At 37.3% G+C, this 9,316-nt stretch overlaps 1 pseudogene; it reads left to right on the plus strand.

Annotated features, from left to right (window-relative positions):
- The first annotated feature begins 236 nt into the window (after nucleotides 1–236).
- LOC137037178 (zinc finger BED domain-containing protein 4-like) lies at nucleotides 237–9,067 on the plus strand (annotated as a pseudogene).
- Nucleotides 9,068–9,316: the final 249 nt, after the last annotated feature.

Consider the following 9,316-nt stretch of genomic DNA (forward strand, 5'->3'; position numbering starts at 1 on the left):
ACTAAGGGTGGGGTAAAAATTTGATTCTTAGATGCATCCTGATGCAGACGATGCCAAATCAATTCACAAATGTCAAAAGTCGATTTTCGAAATGTTAACTGATAAAGTAATGTTGACGGAAAGCAAAAGGCAGAACTCTGAAGTGAGGAAGTGCAGCACCCAGACAGTCTGTGGCTGTAACGGATGGGAGCGGGACAACAGAGTTGGAGATCCACGTGCAGGCTTTAATAAACAGAATGGGCATAGTCGTACAGGCAGAGGGTCAAACACCAGCAAACAGATACAGGAAGGCTAGGCAAAAGAGTAAACCAAACACAGGCAAAGGTCAAGACAGGCAGCAAACGTTCATCAAACAAGAAAAACGGCACAGAGTCAAAACACAGGCAAGGCTAGGCAAGGACAAGGAACACATAGACAAGGTAGAATACAAGGCAAACTCAATACTCAGCCCTGTGTGAGTGCAGCTTATAAAGGGTCACTGATGGGAAACAGGTGTGAGTGCATGATTGGTTCCTAGGTGGAGAACTGTGGGAAATGGGGTCCATATAATGAAAATAGAGCACAGACCCAGGGCACATGTAACAGTAGCGTGCACATAATAGTGCGTGTCCACTGGCAAGGAGCGAGTGAACCAGAGCGAGCATTTTCAATTCATTTCTATGGAAGTGCGTGAGTGTGAAGCTCAACTTCCATATGAATAAACTGAAATGCTTGCTTTAGGGAAACACAACCCTGTACAAACCACACTACATACAAGTTGTGTTATTGATATATTATTAATATTATATAATATTGTTATATTGCTTATTGCACATAACAGGAGGATGTTGGTTAGAACTATATTATTTTATGTTAGTGATTTGGAATATTCTGAAGTCTGTATTAATTTAACACACATTTCCTTTCCTATTGGTTCTTTGCAATGCTGGGACATTTGCTGGCAAATATAACTTTCCAGCTGATTTGACAAATCACTTCCATTTGTTCAATTAATAAAAGATATTGGAAGTAATTCATTATGGATAATTACAAATACTTTGCTTTAAAAGTACCAAGTTTTCAAAAAAGAAAATCTGTACAGACAAAAAAAAAAAGAAAAAAAAAATGTAATTATTTATTTGTATTTTTTAGAGATTCCCACCCCTACAAACTACTGTTAATTTTAACAGATTACAGACGCTGGATTTAGCAGAAAGTGCACAAAGGGCGCTCCCTTATATAGTAGTAGTAGTATCTTTATTTGTCCCTTCACAGGGAAATTTATGCAGCATTCAACATCACAAACACACAATTAATATAAGACATCAAGACAAAACTAATATAAAACATCACAACATACACAGCTATGAAACATTTAACAATGCTCCATTTCTTCATGTATTCAAGATATAGTTAAAATTTATAAGCTACACCATATCTTTATGCTTCAAATAGGTACAGTATTTACAGTCTAAACTTCATTTGAAACAAAAGATGTAGAGGTTCTGATAGTCCTCCACTTGGGCACTCTATATCATCTGCCTGAGGTTAGCAGTTAAAATTCTGAGTACAAAATATGAGATGAATCATCTAAGATATTGACTTCCTAAGAACATTTTTCTCACTCAGAGCAGACAACCCCAACTGTACAGAGCCTGTAATCTTTGACCCCAAGTTAACAATGGTCTGCAGCTGGGATCTACTTTTAACATTTAATCCATAAAACCAACAAGTTAAAACAGTTTCAATAAAAGTGTAACGATAACCGTCTGTTCCTGTCACTCCCCGGACTACACTTCCCACAATTCTCCCTGTCAGTCACATGTTCACTCCACACCAATCACCTGTCGCCACATACAGCTGCAGCTTGTTACCTGGACTATAAAAGGACTCTCACTCACACCATATAATCGCGAAGTCTTGTTTACTGTTGTAGCAATTCCGAGCACTTATACCCTGTCTGTCTGTTGTTACTGTTCCTGCCTGCTACCCGTTATCGACCCATTGCTGCCTGTCCTGACCCTTGCTTTGTATACCGACCTGTGAGTGATATCTGCCAGTCCCGACCTCTGCCTGTACCTGGATTACGACTCTGCCTACCCTCTGCTGTACCTGTTTGTTCCTGATTTATCCTGCCTGTACGACCACGCTTACATTTAATAAAATGCTGCATTTGGATCCCCTGCCTGAGTCTCCATTCGTTACAAAAAGATCTTCAGAACATTATCAATGTAGATTTATCCAAATTAAAGGACTGAAGCTTTCTCAATAAATATAACCGTTTTTGTACTTTAGTTTGATACAGTAAGATTTGCATTTTCCAACCAACTTACTTCTCATCAATTACTGTACCCAGATACATGTATATACGTGCTGACCTTCTCGACTTTTTTATCAGCAATAACTACTTTAGATAAAAATATCAATGGTATTATAAAAGTCTATCAAATCTTTAGTCTTGGAAACATTAATTTGTAAATGAGAGCTCTTACACCAATCCAAAAATTCATTCAAAATAGACTTATACTCTGTTTCGCCATGTTTTAGCAGGCTTAGTACCACCGTATTATCGGCATATTTATTAACGTGCCTGCCTGGATATTGACTTTTGCTCCTATCAGTGTATAAAATAAATGATAAAGGTGAAAGAATACAGCCTTGGGGGCAGCCCACTGAAGAGTAAAGCTCCCACGAATGTTCTCCATTTGTTCGTACTATTTGAGATCTTCTGATCAGAAAATCTAAAATTCAGGCCACCAAGCCCTTAGGAATATAAAATTCGGACACCAAATGTTCAGCTAAAGGAAGTGGTTGAATGGTATTAAATGCTGATGAAAAATCTATAAATAACAAATGAGCATGAGTCTCACCAGTATCCACATGTTAATACATGAAATTTAACAGTCAGGATGGCATCCTCCACACTCCTATGTCTCCTATAAGCAAATTGTAGCAGATCCATTAACTGACTAGTATATCTATACTCTATTATCTGAGGTTTAATAATTCTCTCGAAAAACTTCATTAATAATGATGTTAAAGCAATTGGTATAAAATGGTTCATTGGTCTAGCATTGGTCTTTTTAGGAATGGGTACACTGATGGATTTCTGAAAAATTAAATGACTGATGTCACAGAGCTGATGGACAAAACTCCTCAAAACTCTCCCACTCACTTTGTCAGGCCCAGGACTTTTATTGTGTTGGGTGGTTTGCAAAACCCTCAAAACTGAGGCTTTATCAATCTGAAAATATTACTCTGTTTGTGAATTAATGTGAAAATCCATACACATATCATAAAAAATGTGTATCAAATCGCCCAAAAAGTTATTAAATTCATATTTTCTGTCATAGACTTAACCAAATAAATTTCTGTTGGTTCCTTATTATTTACACCAGCCATTGCTTTAATTCCTTTGCAGGCTGACTGAATATTTCCCTTAATAAACTTATCCTCCTCTACTGCCTTATATTTAATTTATGCCCTCCTAATTTCCCATTTTACTCGTTTATTTACCTGACACTTTTACAAATATGTGCCTTGATTAAAAAAAAAAAAAAACTTGTTTCTTCTTATTTAAAACATATTCCAATGATTTTGCCACCCAGGGTTTATTATTTGCATAGATTTTTACATTTTTCCCAGGTATTAACGACTCTTCACAAAAGTGAATAAGAGCTCACTACATCAGCTAACTCATCATTATCTACAAAACAAGTTTTAAACATGTCCCATTCGGTACAATCAAAAAAGCCTTGTAGCTGTAAAATGTTCTCATCAGTCCATCTTTGAAATGGCCAAATGACTGGCCTTGCTCTCTGCAACACTGGTTTATAGCATGGTTGCAAAGAGACTGCATTATGATCAGCACAACCAATAGGAGATCTGGGAAAGGATCTATATGCATCTGTTATTTGCCCATAACATAGATCCAGTGTTCTATGGTGGTGTGTAGGACAGTCTATATATTGCTGGGAATTTAAAACTCCCTCCAAAGAGCACTAGTTAAAATCACCCATAATAAAATGGGGGGCATCCGGTGAACTCAACTGATACTGATGCACCACTTGGCTGATAATATCCATTGCCTTCTGAACATCAGACTTTGGATGAATGTATACCACTGAAATAAAAACTTATGAAATTGAAACAAACTGAAATTCTTTTGGGAAATAGAAAAGGCCAGATAGATACAGTCAATAGTTCTATATCTGCGGTGCACATTTTCTCGCACACAATCACTGTCTTTTCCTATCGTTTATTCATGTACAAGCAGACACCTCCTCCTTGAGACTTTCCAGTGACTGAAGGGTTACGGTCCAGCCATAGAGGCGCCCCAAAAACATCCAAAGACAACTCAGTGTTGCCTTCCCATTTAACCAGGTCTCTGTAGGTGCAATAATTATACAAGCTTCTCTGTACTCCCATAAACAGAGCACATTTGCTTGCAGTTCATTTATTTTAGTTCATAAGGATTGCACATTTGCAAGAATTATGCTGGGCAGTGGACTACGCTTGAACCTAAGCTTCTTTAACTTGAGTCAAATTCCACCACGTTTCCCCCTCTTCCTCACCTTTATATTAAAATTAACATTTTCATACCTTGTATTTCCTTGACAATCTGTAGTACAATTTGCCGCAGTCCTTGGGTGATTTCCACGGAATTGAAGCAGCAATTCCTGGCTATATTGTTTTGGGTAGCGTGAAGATTTCTGAGCACTCCAAACAGCCCAGAAAATTGTCCAAAGTGTCAAAAACCAGAACCAATCCATTCTGTCAATGAGTGCCACGATATGTTTAAAAAAGAAGATTCTCCAGGTAACAAAAATACATAAAAGACACAAAAGAAGAGCAAATATTTCCAAACACCAAACAAGAGCAGCACCCTCTCTGGTCTTCCTGGTCTCATCACTAAAAATCTCACTCATCTTAGTTCATTGCGATCTCAAGAAGTTCTGTAACAATAAATGTAACTGACTGCACAATGAATCTCTTTTTTACATAATTGTTTGTTATAATGAGGGGATGTTTGCCAGCAAGCAGAACTCAGAATCCATTCACTGATCAAAATGAGTTTTTGTTCATTGCTAACTTAAAGGGTTAGTTCACCCCAAAATGAAAGTTCTGTCATTAATTACTCACCCTCATGTTGTTCCAAACTCATAAGACTTTTGTTCATCTTCGGACCACAAATGAAGATCTTTTGGTAACACTTTATAATAACTGCACACTATTAAGCATGAGTTAAGCATTAGTAAATAGTCAATTCATCAGTTATAAAGCATTAATAGACATTAGCAGTTTATAAATACAGCTATAAATGCTTTGTTCTTGATTTATAAGCATATCTATAATGTGTTTAATACTTGTATTTACATACTTTATTAATGATCAATTTATCATTTATAAATTATATATTACATTATTTACAAACCAGTTATTTAGGAGTTGTCAGTTGTTCATAAGATCATTTAGATTAACAAACTATTTATAAGTACATTTATACATCTTATTATTTAGACATATAGTAATAGTTACTCTGTGTGTTAATAAATGCTTTATTAACACATATTCCTGTAATTCATAATTAATTCAGGTAGTTCTAAAACATTTAGTACTTGTCAGTTAACTTTTTTTGTGAGCTCATCTAAAGTGAGGACTATTTATGCCTCGTAAAGCTATACAAAAGGAGATTTAAAGGCTCAGTTATCAGAGGTGGAAAGTAACGAATTACATTTACTCGCGTTACTGTAATTGAGTAGTTTATTTGTGTACTTCTACTTTTTAAAGTAGTTTTTCAAATCTGTAATTTTACTTTTACTTAAGTATGTTTTGTTTTAAGTATTGTACTTCGCTACATTTTAAAGCATACCCGTTGCTAAGTAAATAAAATAAAAATAATAAAATAAAAATAATGCAAAGGGGAAGAAGAAAAAAAAAAATCGCTCCCCGGAAACTACTGCACTGATTGATTGTTGGGCGGGAGAACAAATGCGCTAAACTCACAAGAATGATGGAGACGGACAAAACAGATGATGCAGACCCAGCTGAAAGCGAAATGCCATCAAATTCTCATGAAGCAAACCCCTGGCCATATTTAAGCGACCACTTTGACATCAAGTGCAAGAAAGGCAACAGCTTTATTATGCAGTGTAAGCTGTGTTTGCCCAAGACGACTGAACTGGCAGCTTATAAAAACTCAACATCAAACCTGCGCAAACATGTTGAGTTAAGTTAATATTACTTGTATCTTTAGTTTACATAATTATTGTACTGTTGCGTTGCATCAGTGCGCGACATTTTTAATATTGGTTAGCACGAGGGTTGGTGGTCGATGCACAATTAAGCTAGGTCTATTTCGAGTGTCACGATTTAAGTGTCATGAAATTAATGAAACGTGTTATAGTTTAGAGTAGATCTGCTGCTGTTGCATTAGATTTAGCATTACTGTTTCACATTACAACATTACTGTACTGTTTTGATTTGTCACTGTGAAGTTCAATTGTGCGCTCACTTTCTGAGTTCTGAATCTGCTCTGCAAATGACTTGGTTTTTTACCTAGTTTATAACGCTAAATGATGTCCCATTAAATTACCAAATTATTTTAATTTGTGACAGCTCAAACATGCTTTTTAGTCCGGGACTAGCCTTAAGCTTGGTCTGTGAAACCAGAGGAAAATGTTTTTTGTTGCTGTCTACATGCTCAGTGTATCTCTATGCACTTTCAAACACTGAATACAATGGCTAGGCATAAATACCTCTTACAAGCCCACTTCAAAACTATTGAACTATCCCTTTTAATATGAATGAATATGACAGTGGATGTATTAACATGTCTATACTATATTCAGTATTTTTTTTTATAGTCATGTTCATTTCTTAAGGTTCAGTGAGCAAGCATTATGAAATGTAAAAGACAAAATGTGATTTGTGTGGAAAACCTTCTATCTATAAATATAAATATTTCAGATTCAGCATGTGTAACAAACATGACATTGATTTAAATGATGAAAATGTTTTGGTTACAGAGAAAACATCCATCAAAGCTGAAGGCCTTCAGTGACTTTGTGGCAACACGGAAACGAACCCTGGAACCACCAGAAATCCCAGCCAAGCAAGCAAAAATAAGTGACATAATTGCACTGGGTGCAAACAAACATGTGCCACAGGCAAAGGTCGACAAGCTCATGATTAACTTCATTTGTGAGGGTCTTCATCCGTTTTCTTTGGTTGAACAACCTGCTTTTAAAGAACTTTTACTTACACTGAATCCTCAATGCAAGGTCATATCCAGACCCACTCTCCGGACCAGAATTGATGAAGCTGCCAATCAGTTAAAGTCCGCTATGTTGCCACCACTACTGATTGCTGGACTGCGCACCAGCAAAGTTACATAGGGGTGACAGCTCATTGGATAGATGAGGAAACCTTGGAGAGGAGATCCGCCGCACTTGCTTGCCAGAGATTGAAAGGGTCACACACCTTCGATGTTTTGGCAGGCACTCTTGATGACATTCATTGTCAATATAGAATAAGAGGAAAAGTGGTAAAAACCACAACAGACAGCGGCTCAAACTTCATCAAGGCATTCAGTGTGTTTGGTGAGCAAAGCCAGACTGTGGATGCAGAGTCAGAATCAGATCAAGACTCTTCAGAAGAGCCCAAAGCTGATTACCTGGACACATTCAGCATCCTGGAACAAGACAGCGGTCTTGAGTACCAGCTTCCTCCACATCAAAGGTGTGCATGCCACCTGTTAAATTTAGTCGCCACAACAGATGCTGCCTTGGCAGAAAAGAACAATGACACATACAAACGGCTATCACGTGCAGCCTTTGGGAAATGCCAAGCAATGTGGAACAAGTCAGGTCGGTCATACATGGCAGCAGAAATAGTTGAAGATAAATGCAAGCTCCAGCTCATCCGGCCAAATCAGACTAGGTGGAACTCTACATACATGGCTGTGGAGAGAATCATAAGGATCATACAAGAGAATGGTGAAGACTCTATCAGAAATGTCTGTGAAGAATTCAAAGTGAAAATGTGAGTTTTTTTTTTTTTTTTTAATATAATTTCATAAGTATGAAATGACACAAATGAAAATAATTTCCCGAAGTTCCCCTTTGTATTTCTTTTTTTTATGTATTTGTGTAAAATTGTCAAAATACATTTTCATACTCAGCTACACATTCCACGCCCATTCCAAAGTTTTTAAAAGTTGCATATGTTTTATGTCCTACAGGCTGAGTCCAGCTGAAATTGTTTTCCTGACTGAGTATTGCACTGTTATGAAACCTGTTGTGAAGGCATTGAACATTCTTCAGTCTGAGACCAACACACACATGGGGTGGCTCCTGCCAGTGATCTTCCAGTTACAAGCCAAACTCAGCAGACTGGAGACATCCTCCAAGATGTGTCTGCCCCTTATCAGAGCAGTTCAGGATGGTGTCCAAAAGCGCTTTGGTGGGATGATGCACGACCCTGAACTGATTGCTGCCGCAATCCTTCTCCCAAAGTTCAAGTACACCTGGACTGAGAGGGCTGAAATCATAGAAGCAGGTATGATTTCATTGTTTTATATCATAGTGTAATCAGTTGTTAATTTCAATCCCAGTTTTGTCTACTTTTTTACTACTCAATAATAGTGTTGTAAGTGCAGTAAAATTCATCTTTGCAGTTTCTGCGTTGACAGAAATATTCATTATGCATTGTTGTGTGTTGTCACTCAACAGCTCTGGTCTATGTGAGACAACACCTTGACCAGATGGCAGATGCAGCGGTGGAGCAAGTAGGGCAACATTCATCAGATGAAGATGATTTCTTCTCCTCCATGAAGTCCAGAAGGTCACAAGGTACAGGGGAGCTAGATGGGTACCTTGCTTGTGTCTCAAACAAAATGGATCTGTTGAACTAATTTCCACACATCAAAAACCTTTCTCTCAAACTCAACTCTGGTCTTCCTGCCTCAGCCGCCTGTGAGCGTCTCTTCAGCAGCGCTGGACTATTGTTCATTGCAAAGCGGGCAAGAATGAACTCTGATAACTTTGAAAATCAACTGCTGCTTAAACTTAACAAAAAGTTCATATAGTAAAGATGAACACCCAAATACACTGTAAAGATATACAGAAGGGTAGGGCATTTAAAAAAAATAAATAAAAAGTTACCATGTTGTTCACTTGGCGTTTTGTTATTCGACAGGTCTGTTATCTGACCTAGTTTTTTCTTAAATACTTGAAGGTCTCTGGCCCAATTTAGATATAATGTTTTGTAATAACTCATTTGTATTTAAGAAAAGGATGCTCTACTGAATCCACAGTTCACAGCCATATTCAGTGGT

This window comes from Chanodichthys erythropterus, chromosome 15 (assembly GCF_024489055.1).
Source record: "Chanodichthys erythropterus isolate Z2021 chromosome 15, ASM2448905v1, whole genome shotgun sequence".
NCBI lineage: Eukaryota > Metazoa > Chordata > Actinopteri > Cypriniformes > Xenocyprididae > Chanodichthys > Chanodichthys erythropterus.